The following is a 25,000-nucleotide window of genomic DNA, read 5'->3' on the forward strand; positions in this document are numbered from 1 at the left end:
GAAGGATATTTTACACTTTTTTTTAATCTTGCGTGCAGTGACGTCATGATTCAGACTACTGATATCATAGTTAATCCTCTCTTGCAACTGGTCAAAATGTAACCATGATGTTTCTACCTCCGCTAAGTTCGCCAGGTCGCCATTTGGGGCCGGAAGTGGCACCGGAGGTTTATGATGAATGATTATTTTATTTGATTTGATTTGTATAGGTTTTTGGCATTATGCCCAGCACTGGGGCAACTCAGGCCATTCAGCGCTGAAACGGAAATTGACAGTAAAAGGTTACAAAGGTGTCATGGGAGGAAAACCTTAAAGCAGTTGCACTATGAAACAATTGTTAAGGCCTGTCCACACAAGTGGGTCTGATCGGCGTGCTCCGGGGTCCACGGGCAAAATCTGGCGGGCTTACCCATGAATGTTGTCCACACGGGTGAGGCGATGGAGAGGTGGGCGTGCCCGACGATGCCAGTAGTGCATTCAGTGTGGTACGATAAACATAGTGCTTACCGCAAAGAAGAAGATAGCGTAGCATGATAATTGCTTTGTGTGTGATGAAAAAGGAGAAAAAGAAGAGAATATGGTGCAAAGAATGGCTCAGTAAAAGAAATGTATATGGTTAACATACGTCTGCCAGGGTCGAAGTAAAAGCCATCGGGAACCACCGTGGTGATTTTGCTACAAGACCCATCGGGCAATTTGACGGTTTGTCCGTCAAGTGTGCCCGTTAGATGGGAAGGTCGCCGATCAGGCCCGATCGTGTGGACAGGCCTTTAGGAGAGGGTGGACAGTAAGGTGGAAGAAAGAGATTATGAACGGTGGTACAGTAAAAGGAATGGAAGTAGTTGCAGCTAGGGGCTGAAGGGACGCTGCAAAGAACCTTCAGTAATGCCTACATTACACCGAATGAGGTGCACTGACGGCACTACCCCCCTACGGGGTTATGATGAATGAGCCGGTTCCTGTGGGTTAACTAGGGAAGGATGGGAGACTATACCCTCTAAAGGCTTGTCCACATGACCGGGCCTGATCGGCAGACCTCCCCTCTAACGGGCACACTTGACGGGCAAACCGTCAAATTGCCCGATAGCCTTGTAGCAAAATCACATGGTGGTGGTGCCCGATGGCTTGAGCTTTGACCCTGGCAGACGTACGTTAACCGTATACATTTCTTTTACTGAGCCATTCTTTGCACCATAATCTCTTCTTTTTCATCACACACAAAGCAATTATCATGCTACCCGATATCTTCTTCTTTGCGGTAGGCACCATGTTTATCGTACCGCACTGAACACACTACTTGCATCATCGGGCAAACCACCTCTCCATCGCCCCACCCGTGTGGACAACATTCACGGGAAAGCCCGCCAGAATTTGCCCGTCAACCCCGTAGTACGCCCATCAGTCCCGCTCGTGTGGACAGGCCTTAACATTCGTCGATATAGATAGTTACTGAACAGATAAAATAAGTGCCTCCATCATCAAAAGTAGTCGGTGGGCGCCAAGGTAGGCATTCAGAATCTCCCTACAGCCTTTTACAATGCAGGACAACAGAAAAAGGTTACTTCTGGGTCATTGTGTCATGGTTAGAAACTGACCTTTCCTGTACGTGAGAGGAATATGGTTGTCATACCGATATAGGACTGGATTGAATCTAACAAGAACCCCAACACCTTAAGAAGGATATTATGAGCTATTTTTGGCCTCCCGATTAACTCGTGATATTTCAGATTTGCCCATACAGGAAGTCAGCTGGAATATGTACAAAATACTTGAGTATAGGTAATACTAGCCATGAAATCTCACTATTGGAGAGAGAGAGAGAGAGATGTTTGTTTGTATGGTGCTTTTATGTTGCATGGAACCAGTGGTTATTCAGCAACGGGACCAACGGCTTTACGTGACTTCCGAACCACGTCGAGAGTGAACTTCTATCACTAGAAATACACATCTCTCACTCCTCAATGAATTGGCCGAGAATCGAACCTACGACCACCGAGGTGGGAAGCTAATACCATACCAACCACGCCGCTGAGGCGCTTGAGAGAGAGAGAGAGCGATCGCAGCCACTACAATTTTCAATATCTACCGCGTTACAGAGTTAATTCACAGTAACATCAGAAAAAAAGCCACAGTTTCCTCTAAACAGCGAGATGTCACGACCACGATTCAGATTGTTTAAATCTTCTTCCAGGGAGAAAAATGTGAAACTTACTGCAATATCTCTGACAAATTACTGATTAGAATATATTTCCAAATATTCTGCAAAATGCTGTAAGTTTTATACCTTTAGTGTCAGCAATATCGATGTGGTTAATCTGATTATGCGCACCTAAGGTCCATCCATATATTTCGGGGTTTCTATCACTCAATTCCTTCGCTTTAAAAGGACAATCTATCAATTCTCCCATTCTAATTGTTGATACCTTCATCGAGTTGAACTATAACAGGGCAGTGTGTGTAAAGACATATTTACATTAGTCAGCCATTCACCCTTACGTCCATTTTCTCTCAGAGCACTAAAAAGGATTGCGTCCATTTTCTCTCAGAGCACTAAAATGGAAAATGGACCTGGCCTAACTACAACAAATAACAAAGTTCGACAGTCATTCATTTTTAACTATATTTTTTCGTCTTAGCCGTTTTCCACTAATATTTCATTTCGTTTACAGCAAGCAGAAAATACTTTTCCCAAGTTTACATAAGTCTCAGCGTCAAGCAAAACTTCACTTTAGTGGGCAGTATGTATAGTACAATTGTTATGGACAGCCATGAGCTCTATACAGGTTCAACAAATTCAATTAAGACAATTGATAATGGGTCTGGAAAGTCTGGCACGGGCAGAGGAAACAACGGGAAAAGGACTTCAACAAAACTGCAAAATTACCTTAAAACTACTTTATTAACCTAAATTATTCACATATATACAAGGGAGTCAGGTTTGGTCCAAAATTAATTACATTACCAAAATAAATTAAATAACTAACGAGTCAATAACAAATGCAGTAAAAATAAAGGTTACTTTAATAAACATCATCAACATAATACAGTAAACATATCAAATTGCAGTTAACAACACTTTAGTAAAATCCTTTAACTACATCAAAACAAAACAAATCAAGACAGCATAAACAAATACACCAGCAGCATCAAATAATATAATGATATAACAATATTCATAAATTGCACAACACTGAAATACTTGAGCAGCATAAATGCTCACATTGAAATACTTGAACAGCATAAATACCAATAGCTAAAGGGGTAACAATATAATAAATTAAGTAGCAGGAATACAAAATTACCTATACAAAATGCTAAGGTAACAATATAACATTACCTGGATCATTTTCATTTAAGATACCCTCGTGCAGTACAAAACACCACGACAATCTACACAGAGATGTCAAGACCACGAAGGGTCCAAGAGGACGAACACCATTGAACTGCTGCAAGATCATCGAAATACCCGCCCTATGACGGCCAACAGGAACATATCCAAAAACACACAGATGATCGCCAGAGTCAAGGCAACAGCAAGTCTGCTGTCAAACAGGAACAACACCGTTCCTCCGATGGACAAGGTTCAGCCATCAAAACCATCCTCGAAATCCAGAGGGCCACAGGTAGCGAAATACCTTCAGTTCCAACATTCTCCAAGCTGCTGTTATGCTGTCGAGATCCATACTCGTTGCTATCCCAAACCTGATTAAAGTTAATTTAAGGCAAGGACCAAAGTTATCTCTTACAAAGAAAAACAAGCACTACTGGGTAAGGAAGGCACCTTCAACAAGGGAACGATGAGAGAACTATTGTTCCAGACAATAACAAACACTGACCTTGCACAATTAAAAAATAAACAGGGAGCACGAACATAATTTAAATTAACATTTTATAAAATTACGAATAGGCTATACGCGAAAATACTTTTTATGACAAAGTAAATTAAGAAAATACCGTGGACTCCAATAATGGCCAAAGCAGTCCCAATCCCTATGTCCTATTCTCTGCCCGATTTACCTCTAGTAAATTTGCAGCTGGGTAGGTTGATAAACAGCAGCCCAAGATTCGAAAGTCAAATGCTCTGCCACTCTATATGTACGTATACCCTACCCACCTACCAACCCTCTCTCTCTCTACCTATATATACCTATATATATATATATATATATATATAATATATATATATATATATATATATATATATATATATATATATAACGTGGTTCGAGGCCATGAGCCGACGAATTTCTTACCAACTAAAAAATTCCCTTTCGGTTAACATATATGAAAATATATTAATTGTGAGGTAGAGCGAATTAGATCTTCGAGGACATCTGTAGCTTAATGCTTCCATACTTTATATATCAACCTGTTTTCCATTACGAGAGATGGCTCCAGAGTAGAAACATAACAATGTTTAAAAGCCACTTTCATATTCTACCTAATGAATCATGTATGAAACCCATCTGCAGAAAACTTGCACAATATCAGCTTCACAATCCATACCTAATCTGCTTCACAATCCATACCTAAGCAGAGCGTTCATCAGCAGCACATCAAACACCTATACAAATGCTGGTGCTCTTCTTTTCCAATAAATCTCTACCTCCATCTACTCAGCTCTTTTCCCTACTTAAGGAAGTCCAAGCCTATTAGAGCAATCAAAGACCAAACATCCTCAGATTAACTTTGCCTTATTTCCCTGGGTTAGGTTACTCCCAGGTTTCCCTGGATTAGGTTACTCCCTTTTTATCTTCTGTTTTGCATATTTTTATGAAATGCTTGAGTTATAACATTGGTTCACCTGTGTGTGTATATATATATATGTATATATAAATATACATTGTATAAATATACATACATACATATACACACACACACATGTATATAAGGCAGTCCCCGGGTTACAGCGGGGGTTCTCTTCCCAGAAAAGAGCAGTAGGCCGAAAATCGCCTTAATCCGAATCATCACAATTATAATGGGAATAAATGGCAACAGCACTGTAAGACTGGGTTACAGCAATATAAAGCAGGTTAACAGGGCCATGAGGCAAGCGCCTTAAGTCTGGAACGACTTACCCCAAACTTGATGTAACCCTGGGACTGCCTCTACATATTTGATATATGTGTGTGTGTGTGTGTGTATAATATAACATGTATATTAATAGGAAATGAATCACCTAGTGAAGACTTGAGAGGAGTTTATTCCCTCGAGGTCAGACGAGACAACGTTACCTTTCGTCAAATACAGGAATTTCATACTGACAGCACAACGAGAAATATAATTATACAAATGCCCGCACCCAAATTCTCAAAAGACATAAGCAGATTTTGGAATCTCAGATATATGTGTGTGTGTGTGTGTGTTGTAGTACATTTAGATGTCTATGCCAATACAGGCTTTAAGCAGTGTTGTAAATTTTCTCTGCTAATGGACAGTACTAATTATAACGACCAAGAAAAACAAGAAAAAACACTAGGCCAAAGAATTTTATTTATAAAAAAAAAAATTGAAAACCCTGGGTGAATTACAGGTTACGTTAAAAAAACGAGAGAAGAAAAAATGCGCTATTGGTTACAGGGGAACACGAAAAAAAAGCAAATAAAATGTATTCTAACGAGATACTTTTAGACGTGAGCAATCAACGTTACGACGAGAGAGAGAGAGAGAGAGAGAGAGAGAGAGAGAGAGAATGAAACCCCATAATACAAATCTGCATTGATCAAATTTTCTTTTATCACGGCAAAACACTCCGTTTTTAAAAATATGTAAAGATCACAACACGAATAAAGAAGATACAAATAAAACCTGCATAGATCACAAAACGAAAAAGAAATATACCTTGGGTAGTACAAAGCAACGAAGATGTAACACTTAAACAACCAAACCATTTAGAAGAAACTACCCCCAAATTCTGGCCGTCTTCTATTATTGGCCGTAACGATAATATATATTCTCACAGGAGTTTACATTCTCATCCAAGCTAAGTCTGCTACACGACTGCAGGGGCTATTTAAGCCTAATTACAGTAAGCACAGCTAATCCTGGTGTTGAGGGGAGGTTTAATTACGTTACCTTTAGGGTTCCTCGGCTCGAGAGTTGGAGAGCGTCTCAAGCAGACCTCAATTCATTTGTTTGACAAGCACAGACTTGCTGTCGACTGTTTAAGCAAGCACTGCGGGATTTAAACAGTGAAATCGCATTTATAATGGAAGAATTGAAAACTATGACAAGCCGTGACCTGTTTTTTTTTTAATCCACTCTTCGCTTGAATCTCAAGAATTCTGCGAAACTCAAAAATATGCTGACCCCAGCAAAGCGTAATTGAAAGCACTGCAAAATCGAGAACTATCGCAAAGCATATATTAAAGGTTTGTTAAAGTGCAAAGGAGAAATAAAATGACATGGAAATTAACTATGCTCAAGATGGAACTCAAGGAAGAATGGAATATCATGAAAGCGTTGGTCAATCTTCACAACTGTTTAGACAAGCGGAAAATTGTAATCGAAACAGAGGGGAAGTTTAAATCACTTATTTTTCAGATTTCTGCTGATAAACACTACATTCTTTAAGCGTTTTCCTTATGTACACAAACGGACACTCGACACCAATCTGAAACTTCCGTTTCAAGCACAGATATAGCTATCAATCTCCTTACATACGTGTGATATTCTTTTTCTTTGGAATTATTTACGCCAACACTAACGGGAAAATCCCAAACATGAGAGAAGCGGTCGCAGATCAATCAGATTTTGTTTGAAACGAAAGTCGAGACTATAAAACTGTCGAGATAATGGCTACACAATACAGCATTGTTGTTTTTGATTAAGCTGACCTTGTGTCAGCACGGGCTCTTGCTCACAGAGCAGCCCCTAATAATATACAGTAATTAAAAGTGAGATGGTAACGAGTAAATGAGAAGAGCATGCAAGATAAGATGGTCGAAAGAGACGGAGCAGCCAGAGTCTCGGAGAAATTAAAATTTCAGGACGAGGTCATAAGGACTGCAAGGAGTGCTTTTCAGTACAGCAGTAAAAGAGAAATGGAATAAAAACACAGGATAGTAGGATTTGAAAATGAAATGTTCGGAGGAAGAAAAATAAGGTAATTAAAAAACGAATGCATAGCAGTACATCATTTACGTATACGCGTATCCACTGATCATTTTAGCGTCGAGAATAAAATGGAATTTAGAATTTAGGCCTGAGGCCAAGCGCTGAGACTTAAAAGGTCGTTCAGCGATAATACGGAAATTTACAGTAAAATGTTTTCACAGTTGTAACAGGGAGAAAACTTCGCAGCTGCGTTATGAATCAAATGTTAGGAGAGGTCAGAAAGTAAGACGGAAGAAAGAGAATATGAACGGAGGTACGGTAAAGGGAATGAAAGGGGTTGCAGCTATGGGCCAAAGGGACGCAGCAAAGAACCTCAAGTTATGCCTACAGTGCACGACATGGGGTGCACTGACGGGGAATTTTGCTTAAGTCAAACCTTAGCCAAAACAATTGCCAGCGGGAACGGCAATCCATCGAGTCACCACCGACTTCTGAGCAAATATGATTCCCTTAGTTCGGAGGAAAACATATGGAAAATGGCCCTATATCTGCTTGCTTCGTCTCCCTTAGCACTTCTCTTTAGTCGGAATATAGTGAATTGATTAGGTATATTACATAAACTGATGCATCGTATATTATTCTTATCACTTTCCACTGTAAATGTCGACGAGAAGGGCAATCCTAAATGTCCTTATCGAAACTGGGCCAAAGGACGTAATAATGTGAGTAACGTAATGAATAAATAACCCCCTGCTTGATTGAAAAAAAAAAAGAAAAACCAACCACCAAGCATTTTAAGGACTTCATTATTACATAGTAGCTATGATACGTAAGGGACTGGTGTGTGTGTGTGCGTGTGTGTGTGTTGAGATTCCTTCTCAGAATTAGGAATTCTCTCTCTCTCTCTCTCATTCAGTTCAAAGGAACCGTGACAAAAAACAGTACCTAGAGAACAGAACCAAAAAACCTTTCGAAACGTCTTTAGAGACCTGGTAAGAATATTGTCATTACTGAAAAATTTCTTTCAACTCAATCCTCGGGAAAATGCAAAGAAAGAATCACTCTAAATATATAGGTACAACAGCAAAGAACTGTTTCTCAGAAAGGGGGGCCAAAGAGAAAAGCATCCCAAATTTCTCTGTCGAGAAATGGGACGGAGGAAGGAGCACCCCTTATACCGACTATCTTGAACTCTGTCCTGTAGGCTGGAGAAGCACCACAAAGCGATAGCAACCACCCTGAACATGTCATGGCGAGGAGAGGCAGAAAGAAACTTGCTATTTACTATTGAACATCAGTCAAAAGAAACAAGTAAAAAATGCGCCGAAGTTTCTTTGGCGCAATCGAGTTTTCCGCACAGCGTATAATGCTGTGCTGCAGTATTAACCTCTCATGCCAGCTACGACCGGGTAGCGCTCAGTTGCTCCCCCGATACGGGCAAGTGAAAGTGCGTCGGCGCCACCTCCGGAATTGGACTCGGCAGTGCCAGGAACACGGTTATGGCTAACTTTCACCTGAAATAAAATAAACATTACTGAGGCCAGATGGATGCAATCTGGTATGTTGATGATTGGAGGTGGATGATCAACATACCAATTTGAAGCCCTCTAGCATCAGTAGTTTTCAAGATCTGAGGGTGGATGGACAAACAAAGCTATCTCAATAGTTTTCTTTTGCAGGCAACTAAAAATCGTTATAACTGAGCTAAAATCAAACTGGGCGATTGAAAAGGTTTCAAAAGTTACATAAGTCATTGAAACAGAGCCATAACAGCAGTGTAACTAGCGGAGATCATTCTGGCTTCCATGTCGTTGCAATTCGTAAATTTTTCACGTAAACCGTAAATTCGTCATACCGGCCACAATTCTTTGTGAGACTTGGGACTCGTTCACATAAGTACTGAAAAAGCTTAGTACTGATTACCTGAAAACACCTGGTGTCGATTACATATGCGCTAATTCAGGAACACTTACTAGTACTCTGAAGCACAATGAAGGGTTCTAAAACAAAGCTGCTGAATCAATATTACGTTTGCAACTTGTCCTGAATGCAACTGACGAGCCATCAGGGCAACTCTGCCAACTTATATGAATCACCAATAAAGGTATGCAGTATCAGTGCCCATCACTTTGCCGCTGTCTGGCTAATTCGATCGACTTTTAGCGCATGCATTCTAAGTCAACAGGCACGGAATACAGTGTTAGACTGAAGATGGAAATTACAGTCACTTCGTCAGAACATGTGTAATACTTGAGTTGTACTACTGAAAAGGGGGGGGGGGGGTAACTTGGTAAAAGATTCCCCTGTCTGAATATTTACAATTTTTAAGGAATATTAAGTTAAAATTAAAAGCTAATAAAATAATAATAATAAAATAATAATAATAATAATAATAATAATAATAATAACAGCAGTAGGGCTAGTCGTCGTATTAGTAACGGCAATTAAAAAAATAGCAAATGTTATAACATAAATAATCAACCGCTATTGTGGGTCGTTGGTGGCAAAAAAAAAAAAAAAAAAAAAAAAAAAAAAAAAAAAAAAAAAAGACCGGTAGCAAGGAATTACAAATAATAATAATAATAATATTAATAATAAAAGGAGTTAAAGAAATTTTGATCTCGCTAACCATTCACCTTCACAAGTAAAAAGAAAAAAATAAACTTTTCGCAATTTTGGACCTTTTTTTATTTTGATCTTCCGTCCCTTACCAATCACATATCCCGTACTGTTTCCCATTACACGTCGCTATCATTCGTCCACTATATTCTACCTGACCACAATTCTCCCCCTTCTCTCCCTGATCCTCCCTCTTCCCGCTAGTACTCAGGAAGTTACGAGTTATATAAAAAAAAATGCAATTACACCGAAAATATTTCGCCTCATACGCCTGCGAAAAAAATTAATAAAGATAACGGTCAAGGGAGGAAAGTGGAATGAAATGTAATGTAAAATTTAGGCCTATGCCCAACCGCTGGAAAATTGTGAGAAAAGGGTGTTTACATGTGTAACAGAAGGAAAGAGGGTAGAAAGTTATAGGGAAGAAAGAGAACATACACGCAGGCACAGTAAAAGGAATGAAATGGTGTACTAGAATTGCCGGCCAATAATAATTCCCCTTCGGTATTATTTCCGAGTTTGAGTGAACTGGATGTTTAAAGACATCATGTAGGTTTATGATTGTGAATTTAAAATGTCACGGCGTATGTGATAAAATCATAACATATATGTATAATGATATAGTAATACTATATATATAATATATATATATATATCGATTATATATATACGATTGTTTATTGATTTTATCACATACGCCGTGGACCTTTAATCTATTTCTAATATATGTTAAATATAATAAATAGAATATAATTATATATATATTTATATATATAATATATATAATTATAATAGTATTTTATAGAATTTTATCACCATCTAACGGCCGTGACATTTTTGAAATTCACAATCATAAACCTACATGAATGTTCTTTCTTTTAAACATCCAGTTCACTCAAACTCGGAAATAATACCGAAGGGGAATTATTATTGGCCGGCAATTCTAGTACACCCTTTTCATTCCTTTTACTGTGCCTGCGTGTATGTTCTCTTTCTTCCCTAAACTTTCTACCCTTTTCCTTCTGTATATAGATATTATATATATTCATAGATATATATATATATATATATATATATATATTATATAATATATATATATCTGCAACTCCAAGAGGATAGCAAATGGTTCTTCCTATCTCATTCTTCTTCGCCCACTTCTTTCGCCGTGAGGAGTAGTTGGTTAGGCGTAAGGTTTGGGCAGTGTGTTTGTTGATGTCTGGCTGTGTGTTGCTTGGCAGGGCAGTTGTATGACCCTGCCAACAAACTGGGCACGTGGATGATACCACGGTCGAGAGAAAGGGAAGCCGAGGAGGAGGAGGAGGGGAGAGAGAGAGAGAGAGAGAGAGAGAGAGAGAGAGAGAGAGAGAGAGAGAGAGAGAGAGAGATCCTCGGAGAAAAGAACGAAAATGACGAGAGTCTCCTGACGGATATGTCCACATATTAGAGAAACCAATCTCAGGAAACTTCTGACGATTTTTCTTTGGCCTCTGGTTGGCTCCGTCTGACTACCGCGTGTCGTTCGCCATTGACTACTCTTTCACCTTTGTGACGTTTTTGAGGTACGGCAGAAAACAATGAGAGAGAGAGAGAGAGAGAGAGAGAGAGAGAGAGAGAGAGAGAGAGAGAGAATTTAGACATATTACCAAGTGCAGGGGCAGCCTATAAGGTCATTCAGCACTAAAACTGAAATTGAGAGTAAAAAGGTTTGAAAGGTGTAACGGGAGGAAAACCTCGCAGTTTCACCATAAAAAAAATTGTTAGAAGGTGGAAAGTAAGCTGGAAGAAATAGAATATGATCGGAGGTACAATAAAAGGAATGAGAGGGGTTGCAGCAAAGGGCCAAAGGGACGCTGCAAAGAATCTTAAATACCTTCAGCGCAGCGCATAAAATGCAGTGACAGCACTATCCTCCCACGGAAAGGAGAGAGAGAGAGAGAGAGAGAGAGAGAGTTTCAGGAGTGATGCTGAAATCGTATTACCTGAACGAGACGAAAAGCTCGGTAATCATTCAAGATAAACCAGTATGAAGAGGGCTGATTCTAGAAGCAACAACGGCAACATCAGAAAAAACAACCGTAGCGTATAGAACTCAACCCTGCAACCTCATCTCAAAAGTAAATGCTCAGAAATTTGCAACAAAACTTAATAATTTGATGTGCGTAGCAGTGGGCCACGGTGAGGGGGGGATGGGGATACATAACACCACTATTCGTATTACGGTATCAAGAATTCCTTGCACGAGGAAGCCCTTATATTCTCAAGCTTTACACCAATACGGCACTATTTATGACTCCTTATATATGTATATTTTCGACAATACGGTCTCTGAATGCATTCCCTATAATAACAACGCTGGGATGCTCATGAGCTTATAGGCCTACTTGAGTAGAGCGTCAGCACAATTGACGAAAACATCACGTAGGCCTATTTGCAAATTAGTATGAAAGCAATGTCATTTAATGAGTGAACGCCGTTCAAATACAAACAAAAATTTCAAATGCTAGTAAAATCGCTTCTATGGCAGACTTCCTTTCGTAAAACTAAGGCACTCAATCTACAGCATGCACCCATCAAATTGAAATATCCTTTGGCAAACATTTAACTATATCATTTAAGGGTTGACAAAAGAAGAATGAGCCTTCAGTGTGGGAAATGTACCTTACAAACAAAATGTGAAGGCGGCAACATGAGCAGCATCAGTAATTCGATGTAGTTAGGAACTGCAATGCCAATAAATGGGTACTGACTATGGTGATTCCCACAACAGCTAACAAGTAATGCATTATCCCTTATTCCGCCTTAGCTGGCCCTCCATTCTTAATCATTTTTCCAACCAGCAAAAAGAAGAGACAATCAAACCAATATAAAAATGATTTCATTCAAGGACTTAAGTCTCAGATCCTGATCTGCAAAAGCTCGAGAACTGTTAGAGAAGGGCCACCAAAGCCGGAAAAACAACTGAAGAAATTACGGAACAAATCATATCAGATGAATAAATATTATATGAAGCCTAAACGTCTCTGTTGCAAACACTTCTCTTGTAAGAGCGCTCCTGTTTCCGCCTTCCCACTGACTAGACCAAACTTGGGCAAAAATAGCCAGTTGCCTTGCCCTACCCTGATCAGCCAAAATTTTGATTGATAGTTAGAAGTTCCATTACATTTCCAACAATAACCAAAGAACTGGATGGTCACAGAAAATTGGGTAGAAACTGTTTCTTGGAGGCACTGAACTTGACTAGGCCTATATTATAGGATCCAAACCAAGAAGTTCGCATGATCAGAGTTGCCTGATGAGGAAAGGGCAATTCAAAATGAAGTGCTGTTTTTAGAAAAGGGGAAGAAGATACGTTACATACATAGTTGAAGCATCAGCAAAGAATGGGAGAAGTAAAGTGGATAGCATTATTCATAGAAGGAAAAAATAAAGAGGGAATGGTGCCGTTAAATACCCACAGAGATCAGGATGAGGGTATACGAGGTCCATTCAAAAAGTATCCGACCTTGGTTCATAAAAGGACAAATAATTCACCAATCAGCAAATTAGTTTTGTGGGAGTTGACAGCACTCTTACTGTGCATGCGTGTAAATTTTAAAAGCTCTAGTGTGTGGCCGTACCCGCCTGTGAGGGCTAGAGTGCAGACATCCAGCACAAGCTCGTCGGATTATCGTCCTTACACAAAATGTCGGAGCGCATCGGTCAGCGTTACTGCATTAAGTTCTGCTACAAGCTTGGTGATACACAAGTGCAAACTATCCAGAAGATTCAGCAAGCCTTTGGCGATGAAGCCATGGGAATAACACAGATAAACGGAGTGGTATAATACGCTTCGAGGATGGCCACGGTCAGGCAGCATCCAGCAGCAGAAACGAAAGAATTCGTGAAAATGTTCGTCGAATAGTGGAGGACGACCGACGTATAACCATCAACGAAATTACTGAAGAAGTAGGAATAAGCACAGGATCAGTTCATACAATTTTAATGGAAGATTTGGCCATGCGACGAGTGTCTGCTAAATTCGTTCCCAAGTTGCTGGTGGAACAGCAGAAACAACTCCGCCTGGAAATTGCACAAACCTGCTCATTCTGCCCACTTGATCCAAGCTTATCTGGCCAAAAACAACACTCCACTTGTTCGGCATTCTCCCTACTCTCCAGACATGGCACCTTGTGACTTCTGGCTGTTCCCTAAACTGAAAACAACCCTAGAAGGGAAGCGTTTTGAGTCAAGAGTGGAAATTATGAGAAAAACGACAGCAGAGCTTTACAGCATCCCAATGTCAACATTCCAGAGATGTTACCAGCAGTAGCAGCACCGGTGGGAAAAGTGTGTGCACTCCAAAGGGGAGTACTTTGAAGGTGATTGAATAAAAAAAGTTTCAAATGTGCAATTTATTTTCTTTATGGACCAAGGTCGGATACTTTTTGAATGCACCTCGTATATTTCACTGTCAACTTAAATATTTACACACAAATTCATACATATGTTTATATATATATATATACATATATATATATATATATATATATATATATATATATATATAATATATATATATATATATATAATATACACAGTAAGTCCGGGCTTACAACGTTCCGAGGTTACGGCACTTTTCAATTATATCCACCAGACATTATTTCCAGATTTACAGCGCATGTTCCAGGGTTATGACACCGATCTGGTGGAAGAAATATGACTCCAAAAATGCAAAATAATCAATAATTGAAGGTTCTCTTATGAAAAATGCAATAACACAATAAAAATGCAGTTTACATAGTTTTTAATACATCCAAAGCATTAAAAGTTAGGTTTTCTTAGGATTTTTTAAGATTCCGGCTTACGATGATTTTTGGCTTATGATGCGTCTCAAGAACGGAACTCCCATCATAAGCCGGGAACTGTATGTATATATATATGTTTATAATATATATATATAGTTATATACCACCAATCCTAGGAGGTCACTCTTCCGTAAATTCTACTTTCAAAAACAATGCGTGAAAAACATCAGACTGGGCAGATTGGCATATACATATAAACAGAAAGGATAGAGGAACCCACTTGAGTAGTCTTGTTATAAATCAATTATAGATAAGGATTTTAAATATGCTCAAATAAACTATTAAGCAATATACTTCTCAATAGGGGCATCAGAAGAGTGGGAAGTACAAAGGAGAATTGTCAGTCTCTGTGGCACTTCAACTTTACGTTAAATCACAGAACACTGAGAACACTTATGTAAATTTGCAAGTAACCAGTACTATAACCAAGATTAGTACATTGGGGATTACGAACTAAAGTAGCTTAAGAATAACACTATATAGTACAGTGATAAAGCACCATCACGAATGATTATCAATTTGGCAATGAAGGGGGGCACCCCAGGATCTTCCTGGCTGTTAGACTTGAGGTGGTTCTGCCAGAGTCTGATAAAGTGGGGCACAAAACACAGGAATGGCAAGGGGTTTGCAAGATGAACAATAATGACACAAGAGTTCGGGATTATGCATGGGCCTACAGCAACAATAACAGTGACACACTGACGGTTATCAAAGTAGAATTTTAGTCGACTTATTACTTCACATTGGGGCGAGAGCATATAGCAGGTAAGAAAACACACCATTTAAGGGATAAAACTAAATACACCATTTACGGGATAAAACTAAACTGGAATCGTAAGGAATTTTGCAGAATTTGAACACTGGGAATTTAGCAGTGAGAAAAGATGAAGTGCAAGATGAAAGGGGTGAATACTGAAAACCAACTGCTGTTTTCTTACCCTATCTCCTTGGAGCTACTGTTGCAAGGGCCTGAGGGATGTCAGTCGGCTGCAGTGCTTCACCATGGGGCATGGGTGAACTGGAATTATTCTACTTGGAGCCAAGTAATAGCAGCAGGTATGAGGAGCTCAATTCATGACAGTAGAGGAGTGTTACTAGCTCAGGTGATGCCCCAAAATAGCGGTGAACGACTCCTGTCACATCCTGGGACAGAGCAGTCTTCTCAAGGACGATGTTACAGCAGGTGAAGGTCAGGAGTGTAGAGAGCAGGAGTGGTCAGGGCGGAAGCCTGGCACTCGGTAGGAATTATGGGAGTGCAGACTGTTGGTAGGACACATAACTGTAGATGGAGGGGGACACGAATGCTGGCTGTGTCCAGGACTCGGCTGAGTGTGGTTGTGAGCCTAAGTTGCAGAAGACAGGACTGGACACTAAGGTTTCTGGACTTGAAACGCCAACCAGTCGCCGTGGGGGGGGGGGGGGGGGGGGGGGGGGGGTAGCTTTGTCATGTTGTTGACCTCTATTGGCTGTTGATAAGCCAATTGCAAGGCCAGCCCTGTGATTGGCTTATCAACAGCCAATCAGGAGTGTCGTAAGGGACTGGCCTAGACGTCAAATGCACGGTTGATGTGAACCTTCTATAGCCTGTATCTTACATTAGTAATTCCAATTTCTCAATAAACAAACCTATTGGTTAAGTATTGCCATACTTTCATCCCAAGATTACATGAGACCACAATGCCACTCTTACGCTAGACTGAATGGGACTTTTGAAGATATTTTGGAGGGAGTTACCTATAAGAAAAAACTTCAGCTCTGGATACCTTGATAGAGAACTTGGGCAGGGGGGGTGGTTAGATGGGAATAAGATTGACTAAATCTTATTAGTGTCTGGAAAATACATCAGCTATTTTATATTCAACATCATGGTAACTGGTGGTCCTAATATCAGGGTTCTTCCCGACCAGTCGAAATGTAAACACCAGAGAGGGGGCCATCGCACCTCCCAAGGTTACAGCGAAGTGGGGCAACAGACCTGGAATTGATCTGGTCAGGATAGGATGTCATGGTCTATCACCTCTAGGGCTGCTCTTGAGGGGGAGGTACCAGAAAATGAGAAGGCTGTGCTGCTCCTAGTGGAGGAGGCTTCGGGAGGGGGGGGGGGGGGGGGGGGGGCTTCTGGTCTCCAAGAGACTGGAAGGGTCTGGACCATGACTTAGGCATTGTGATGCAATTATTTCATGGTCTTGGCCATGTGGAGTTGTGGGGCACAAGTCCTATCCCGTCATAAGGTCGAACTATCCCAGTAGGGAGGTAGCAATGGCCATAATGCATATTCAAGTCACAAAGGGTAAATGGACATTAAAACATGCCGTGGGGAGAGTAAAGAATAGCTCATCCACACCCTCAACTTTTACAGTCTGTTGGAGATTGACTTCGACCCTTGGTGGAAGCCATCCGGCCCTGACTATGGATATTTGCAAGTTGTGATGGAACGCCCTCTGGACGGGATACCACTTACATTGGTACATAGGGGTCGCCACCTGTACGAGGTCGCAAGTCCTGAGGGTGTGATGGCAGCAGTGGGTCATTCCGAGGGGGATGCCCTGGGGAAGGGAGCACGGAAATTGATGTACCTCGTTGAAGTGTTCACGGTGGGCTCCTCAGCCATGGCCCCCAGCTGCCCCATCCCATCCATGGCACCAGGGGGTCGAGGGGCCCACCCAAGGGGTGAAACCGGGGCGAGAGCGGGGAAAATTCTTACCTATTCTGTTGCCAGAAGTTTTCCCATGGGCACAAATTTTTTCTAGGGCTAGGTCGCCCAAGCACTGGGCAGCCCGTTCCTCTTTCTCCTCTGCATGGAACAACCACCATTGGACTTGCTCAGTCTGGGCATCAACTCACTCAGCTAAGGCACCCCCACTAAGGCCTATCTCTATCCAATGGCATGGAACTCTTTCAAGTGCTCAGCGTAGCTGGCCATATCTAAAAAAAGCTGCGCTGCTTGAGGGAGTAGGGAGTGTTCATGGCAGTGGTAAGTTGAGGGGCTCGTCTCCCAAGACTTCTAGCGATGGTTACCTCAACTGCGACTTATCAATTAACACAAGACACAAGCTGGGGAGTGCCACAAAAGTGACACTAAAGGAGGTAAGCGATGGTTACCTTAGACTGGCACTCACACCAGTGAAGCACAAGCTGAGGTGAGTTACAAGTGGCACTCAAGGAGGTAAGCAATGGTTACCTCAGACTGGCACTCACACCAACAAGCACTAAGCTTAGCTTGGACATGTGTATGTCAGCAACAGTGACATACAAGAACTGGCAATCAACCACAATCTCGATTTAACAGGGGTGTCAGCGGAGGTGACACGGGAGAACTGGCACTCGGCCATGGACTCAGTTCAGTAGGGGTGTCAGTGGAGGTGACAATGGAGAAGTGGCACTCAACCACAAACTCAGTTCAGTGGGGGTGTCAGCATTGGTGACATGGGAGAACTGGCACTCAGTTCAGTAGGGGTGTCAGCAGTGATGACACGGGAGAAGTGGCACACCTTCCCGGACACATAACAGTAGGTGTGACAGTGGTGGTGATGCACAGAAGTGAACTGGCCCTTGGCCAACACTTACCAGCAGGGGTGTCAGTGATGGTGGCACAGAAGTGAACTGGCATTGCTTGCCATGCACTTAAACAGGGGTGTCAATGATGGTGACACAGGAATGAACTGGTACTCTCTGCCAAACACTTAAGCAATAGCCAAGGAGCGCAATCAATTGTGTCCAAAGGCAGAGGCACTCTTGCCAATGCAAACAAAAGGTGATGCACAAGAGATGAAAAATCACAATACACACAGACCAAAAGGTCAAAACAAACATTGGGAATATCTACCTTGCTTTGGTAAACTGGGTTTATACTTGGGCTGATAGAATCATGTTTTTGCAATGGCAACTAGATTAACTGGTGTACTGAGAGAGAACGCAAGAACACTTACCATTTGTGCATGCATAACAGCAGAACCACAGAAAATAAAAGCCAAAATTAGTGCAAGATGTTCTGTAAAAGCAGCCTAAGCTGATTTACTAGTCACTTAATTAATTACTTTAATGTACCGTTATGTTAATTTAACAATTGCTAGTTAATCAACTTGCTAATTGGTTCGTTTATCCTGGCCAAGGCGCCACTGTTATATACCAACAATTCTGGGAGATAACTCTTCCATGAATTCAACTTTCAAAAACAACTTGTGCAGTTTTAACTGAAAAAAACATCAGACTGGGCAGATTGACAGATATAAAAAAAAAAAAAGAGGAAGAGGAACCCAACTCGGTAGGCACTGTGGGAGTGCAGACTACTGGTAGGACGCATGACTGTAGGTGGTGAGGGACATAAACGCTGGCCTTATCCGGAACTCGGTTGAGTGTGGTTTTGAGCTTGAGTTGCAGCGGCGGAAGATAGGACTGGACACTAAGGTTTCTGGACTTGAATCATGAACCAGTCATTGTGGGGAGGCATTGTCATGTCATTGATCTCTATGGTACAGCACTGCGAGGGTATGAAGTCCGCAAGGCATATTTATACCCATCAAAGGCGGGGGGGGGGGGGACCTTATTGGAGGTTTGGGGTTTTGCCCCCCAAACTGGAGTTGTATCGGCAGCAGTCATAGCCTGCAGCTTCCTGCTTTGATCCTGATTTCCCAGAGGAGTAATAGCACCGCTGCCTTTGTCCTTTCGTCTCGGAGACTCAAAATCTTGAAAACAACAATTGGGTCCAGTATCAAGGTTTAGAAGGGGGGAGGGGAGGTGAGCTGCAGTGTTCCAAAGAGAGAGGATGACAACGGTCAAAAGCTGACAGGGCAGCACACGAGGGCATCGCTAATGGCCAAGAGGTTGAGCAAGGAACTGACTGGGGGTGGGGCTGGAACGGTAAGCTGGGTCAGGAAAAGGTGCAGAAGCAATTTGCAGGTGATGGTCGCACGTTGTTCTGAAAGGATCGCTTCCTTTGGAGATGGCGTGTGACAGGTCACTTATCATCTAGGATTTAAGTGGGAGCTCTTTCCGATTTTACATTAATGATTTGATTGTCAAAATAATCCGAAAGGGGACTTAAAAGTGATATAATGTTGGGAAGGACCTCACACATAGGAAATATTTCTGAAGAAAACATTATGGTATAGTGTAGGGGAGGGATGAATTGTACTTGCTTTTTCTTATTGAGAATGCAGCAGTTGTAACTGATATACAAAGGACCTTGTATGTTTGTATGGTGTTTTTACGCTGCATGGAACCAGTGGTTATTCAGCAACAGGACTAACGGCTTTACGTGACTTCCGAACCACGTCGAGAGTGAACTTCTATCACCAGAAACACACATCTTTCACTCCTCAATCCTTGTATGTATATGCCACTATCCGGCAATCATACTCTGGATAATATATTTATTTATTTATTTATTTATTTATATATATATATATATATATATATATATATATATATATATATATATATATATATACATATATATATAACATAAAGCGAGAGATAGCAATGCCTCCACAGACAGGTACTTGTCCATCAGACACCTATGTTACTACAAAGTCAAATGCTTTGGATAACGACAAGACTCTCTGGAACACAAAATATGATACATCGTTATGAGACTGAGAGGGATTACAGGTCACCCGGTGACCTTGCCTTACCGTTTACGGACGAGAAAGTTTCAAGATCCATTCTTAAGCAAGTGGAACACCGGATAAGCCAACCAGACAGAGTTGCCAACTCAAATTTTCAAATGTCGCTACGCTCGCCCGTAAAACTCGCTAGAATGTCGCTAAATTCTTTATCAAATGTCGCTAGACAAGATGGATCTCTCCCTCCCCTTCCCATCTTTTTTTTCTCTTTATGATGGACAACTTCAGCCTGTAATAATCACATAACAAAATTAAATATCAGGCTCTCTATCTCAACCTATTAATATACTAGCTTTTTTTTACGTCTTTGAAATTCACTGTACTGGCATAGAGATGTGATACTGTTAAATATGTAAAATGTAGCGTGAACAACTATTATTTTCCGAAGAAAGCATTTCATTATATATGATATTTAAGTGTGTGTTAAGTGCACCTTATATATGAAGTTGGAACTCTTATACTGTGTTATATATGAAGAATGCTGCATTAATAAGAATAAAAATCTTAATGAAGCATTGATTAACCTAAGAAGGTTATGGACTGTCTAACTTTTACTATATGAACATCTATTGTCCGATTCAATATGAGTTTTTAATAAGCACACTTACCGATTACTCAATTATCACTGCATCCCAGTCTTCCTCCTCAAAGTCATCAATTGCACTAAGAGGCAGACTGCTTGAAGCTTTTGATGTGGTTGCTTGATCCAAAGTGCTGTATGTCTCCAGTGTGCCGATTTATCTAAGAATATCATTTGGTAAAGTGTATTTTGAACAACAGGTATTATACCTTTTTAACCCATACTTTATGACAAGAATTGCTTTGAGTGTTAACAGTTTCATTTTATTTCGCAACTTTGACTTCACCAAATTCGTATTGCTAAATGTGCGCTCTACGTCAGCATTAGAGTGTGGTAAAGATAATGCAAAGAGAGCCATTTCGGACAGATCCTGGTATGGATTTACACCTGACGCATCTCTGTAGTGGACTACTTCTGACCAGAAATTTAGAGTACTTGATGTTTCTGTCCAAACCACATGATGAAGTTTCTTCCACTGGAAATCTATTTGAGTAAGGGAGCTTGCATCATCTGTAAATAATTTTGCCACCTCAATTATATAAGATTTAATGGGCTTCAAGCATTCATCAACACTCAAAAGTGAGACCTATTGCAATGAGCAAATATTGTCAGGTAGGCGTTGACGGAGCTGCTTCACCAATTCAACGACAAACTTTGTGCATCTCTCTTGTATATAACTTTCATCCGTAGAAGAAAATTTGCCCTCAGCCAACTCCTTTTCATACTCAAAACCCAAGTAAGGTCTTGGATCCAAATGTTCTTCAATCAATTTGCAATGCATAACTTTCTTTCCTGGGATTAATATCTTTGCTCCTAATGAATCAATCAATAAAACAAGGTCTCTCAGCAATTTTGTTGGGTCCGGCATTTCCACTTCAAAATTCTTATTGACAGCTTGTACCTCGCCAAGTTATGGAAGAGTTATGGAGTTCCATTTGACAACGTCTGTGTGAGAGAGAGAGAGAGAGAGAGAGAGAGAGAGAGAGAGAGAGAGAGAGAGAGGGTGTAATTGCTGTATGGATAGTTAATGACTGAATTGGTTGTTGATGTGTTCTGGGCTGTCTGCTGGTGCTGTTGATTGTTAGAGTTCTGTGTTCTTAGTGTTTTTTCAGTCAGTCTTGGGTTAGAGCCTTTGACAGCCAGTAGTGTTAGCAGCAGTGTGTTGAAGGCATTTTGGTCTGGTCAGGTAAGTTGTGTTTTGTTGATTTTTTTTAGTTATTGTTGAGTTAGTGTTGTTTGCTTAGAGTTGTTGTGCCTGTGCTGTTGTCTTTGTTGTTGTTTGATTTCTTGGTGTTGTTGGTGGGTGTCTGTGTTGCCTTTTATTTTGTGCTGTTGTTTTTGTGTTAGTAATTGGTTGTGCGGTGGTCTTTTGTTGTGGTTGCATTCCTTGCTTGCTGTTGTTGTTGTGTTCCTTGTTGGTTTGTGTTGATTGTGGTTGTGTTCCTTGTTTGTTGTTGTGTTGTTGAGTTGTGGAGTTGTGGTCCTTGGGTGTTGTGTTGAGTTATGGTCCTTGGGTTTTGTGTTGTTGTTGAGTTGTTGGGTTGTAGTCCTTGGTGTTCTTGTGTTGGGTTGTGGTATCATGGATCTTGGTTGTTGGTGTTGTTGTTGTTAGTGGTGTTGTTGTTGGTGTCCCAGTGACCTTAACCAGCGGACAGCACAGGATAGCCCGGAGTAACTGGATTGATTGGTAAATACATGTATTTTGAGTTTTTTTTTTTTTTTTTTATGTGTAGGTCAATTGTCCTGCTGTATTTTGCGTGTAAAGAAGAAAGTGTGACTGAGGGTGGGTTTGGCAGCTGGATCGATTAGGTTAGTGTGGGGAGGGTTTTGCCACTTGTGTTTTTTCTAGCTTGTGATCCCGCCACAAAGTATCGGTTTGATATAAAAAGAAGAATTGCATCATTCTGTTTGTCATTAAACATTGAGTATAAGAGCTCTGCTGTGTAACATCGTTCTTCTAATCTTGCTAATTGGAAATGTGTTTTACGCTTGGTCCATTGTTTCAGGATTCTCACCACAGCACGCTCGATAGATAACCATCTAGTCTGGCTCAACTGCACTAATTTCAGAGGTGGTACACCATCATTGATGTTTTCACACAATAGTTTGTATTTCTCCTGGCGTACAGATGACTGGGAAAACCAGTTATGTGTCTCTTTAATCATGAACTCTGGGAAAACCAGTTATGTGTCTCTTTAATCATAAACTCTGGGAAAACCAGTTATGTGTCTCTTTAATCATGAACTCTGGGAAAACCAGTTTTGTGTCTCTTTAATCATGAACTCTGGGAAAACCAGTTATGTGTCTCTTTAATCATGAACTCTAAGTTCCGTGGCAATGTTTCACGTGCAGCATGTGAAACAGCTAATTGAATTGAGTGACATATGCATCTAATTAGCTGCAGGTTGGGTATTTCGGCTTTGTCTTGCAAATACTCCATTATTAATACCTGCCATTATCGATGCGTTATCTGTTCCAAGTGCCAGCAGATTCTGCATTTCTAAGCCGTTGTCATGGAGTGACATTTTGACTGCTTCATATATTGACTCTGCATTACATTCTTTTAGTTCAACTAAATCGATAAGTGTAACAACAATATGCTTCAGCGAACTAGAGTAATACCTAACGACAATTCCCAGAATCTTTGAAGTAGTAACGTCATTACTTTCATCAATTATCAGACTAAATTTTCTCTTTCCAATATCAGCTTGCAAGTCTTCCATGAAGTGCGGTGCAAGAACATTGCAAATTATACCGTGCACTTCGATCTTTTTAATTTCAATTCACTAACATCCTTACTGTCACTGAAGCATATTTTGCACACCTCAGTTAGTGATCCACCACACGATAATAGAGCAATGTTCAGCTACAAACGTGGATAGAGTTCCTTCAACTTTCTTTAATTCACCAACTTTTATAAATGGTAGGACAGCTTGCCTCTGTGTGCTGAACGGTTCCTCAGCTTTTGTGTGTTTGTTGGTGTTCCTGTTTCTCCAAGTCACAAATTTTAGCCGAAACAGTACACTTACAATGTTTGCAAAAACCCTTTTTACTATCACCTGGGGCCTCAAGCAGACAGTTTTTAAACCTATCATCCTTGAGCCACCCACTCCTTCCGGAAAGGTTGCGTATACTGCAGCATGCCCATTTTCAACTGCTCACTAAAATCACTGAAAAGAAGTGACAGATCGCACAAAATCTCTGGCTATCGTCAATCTAGTACTGGGAGGATTACTGAGTGACGACGAACGGCACGAGAATTGCTTACCAAACGGACAGGTATTTGACATGTTCAAAACGTTTTGAACTAAGATTCGTGTGTGTGATTCAATCTAAGCAATTTTATATTTATTTTTATCAAAACATCTAACAAATACAAAACACTCTAGTATTGTCGATAGATATTTCTAAATATCCAGATTTTTGCTATGTCGCTAACTGCTGAAAAAAGTTGCTAGTTAGAAACTAATATCTCTAGATAGCGAAAAGTCGCTAAATTGGCAACATTGCGAACCAGACTTGCCATCTAAGCCCAGCAGGCTTGCCACAGGTGCGAGATAATTTCTCCCAAAGGAACAACAGTTGTTTAGGTAGTCTAAACAATTTCGATAATCCACAGCCGCCCTAGTTACTCACCAACGGCTACTAGTGTTAACTTTCGGCAGTGATCAGGACTAAACTAATGGCAATCAAAACATAACCTATTGTTTAGTGTTGGGCCTTTAAAACTTCTAAGAATACTGTTAGATATCACACACACACACACACACACGAACAGTATTAAATGCATGGGTAAATGCGTTGACGAACTCTACAAGAAGAGAAGAAAATACCAAACAAGTAAACCCCGGCATTACGAAATCGCATAAGGAATCGGGAGCATAGCATTGTGTACAATGCATTAAAAAGTATAGCCTTTCAACCTTTAGGAGATTAACTATAACTTCTCAGCTTACAATACGTCATTTCATGACTTAATCCTAATGATGACACACACCAAGTCCTACTCAAAACTCATATCAGTACATTATCCGTGTCGTATTAACCTAGTCGTTAGCCAATAAATTAGGCTCTATGCGTTTAACCGTTAACGATAACAGAAAGGCACGATGTATTTGCATCCTCATAAAATTTATGCAATACATCAAATTCATTACGATAGCATGGAAAAGATCCCTATCTACTTATGCTTATCCTACACAGACTTGAGCTATTACACTACGTTGATCGTCAGTGTTTTGTTTCTTGTTTACTTTTTTAACCAGAATAGTTATGAA

General features: G+C 40.6%; 1 protein-coding gene across 2 annotated transcripts in view; it reads right to left on the bottom strand.

Moving 5' to 3' along the window:
* LOC135206232 (alpha-(1,3)-fucosyltransferase C-like) overlaps positions 1–25,000 on the bottom strand; it is a 61,553-nt gene that overhangs the window by 35,745 nt on the left and 808 nt on the right. The gene's annotated exons all lie outside the window — the stretch shown is intronic.

The sequence above is a fragment of the Macrobrachium nipponense genome, chromosome 29, assembly GCF_015104395.2.
Source record: "Macrobrachium nipponense isolate FS-2020 chromosome 29, ASM1510439v2, whole genome shotgun sequence".
Lineage (NCBI taxonomy): Eukaryota > Metazoa > Arthropoda > Malacostraca > Decapoda > Palaemonidae > Macrobrachium > Macrobrachium nipponense.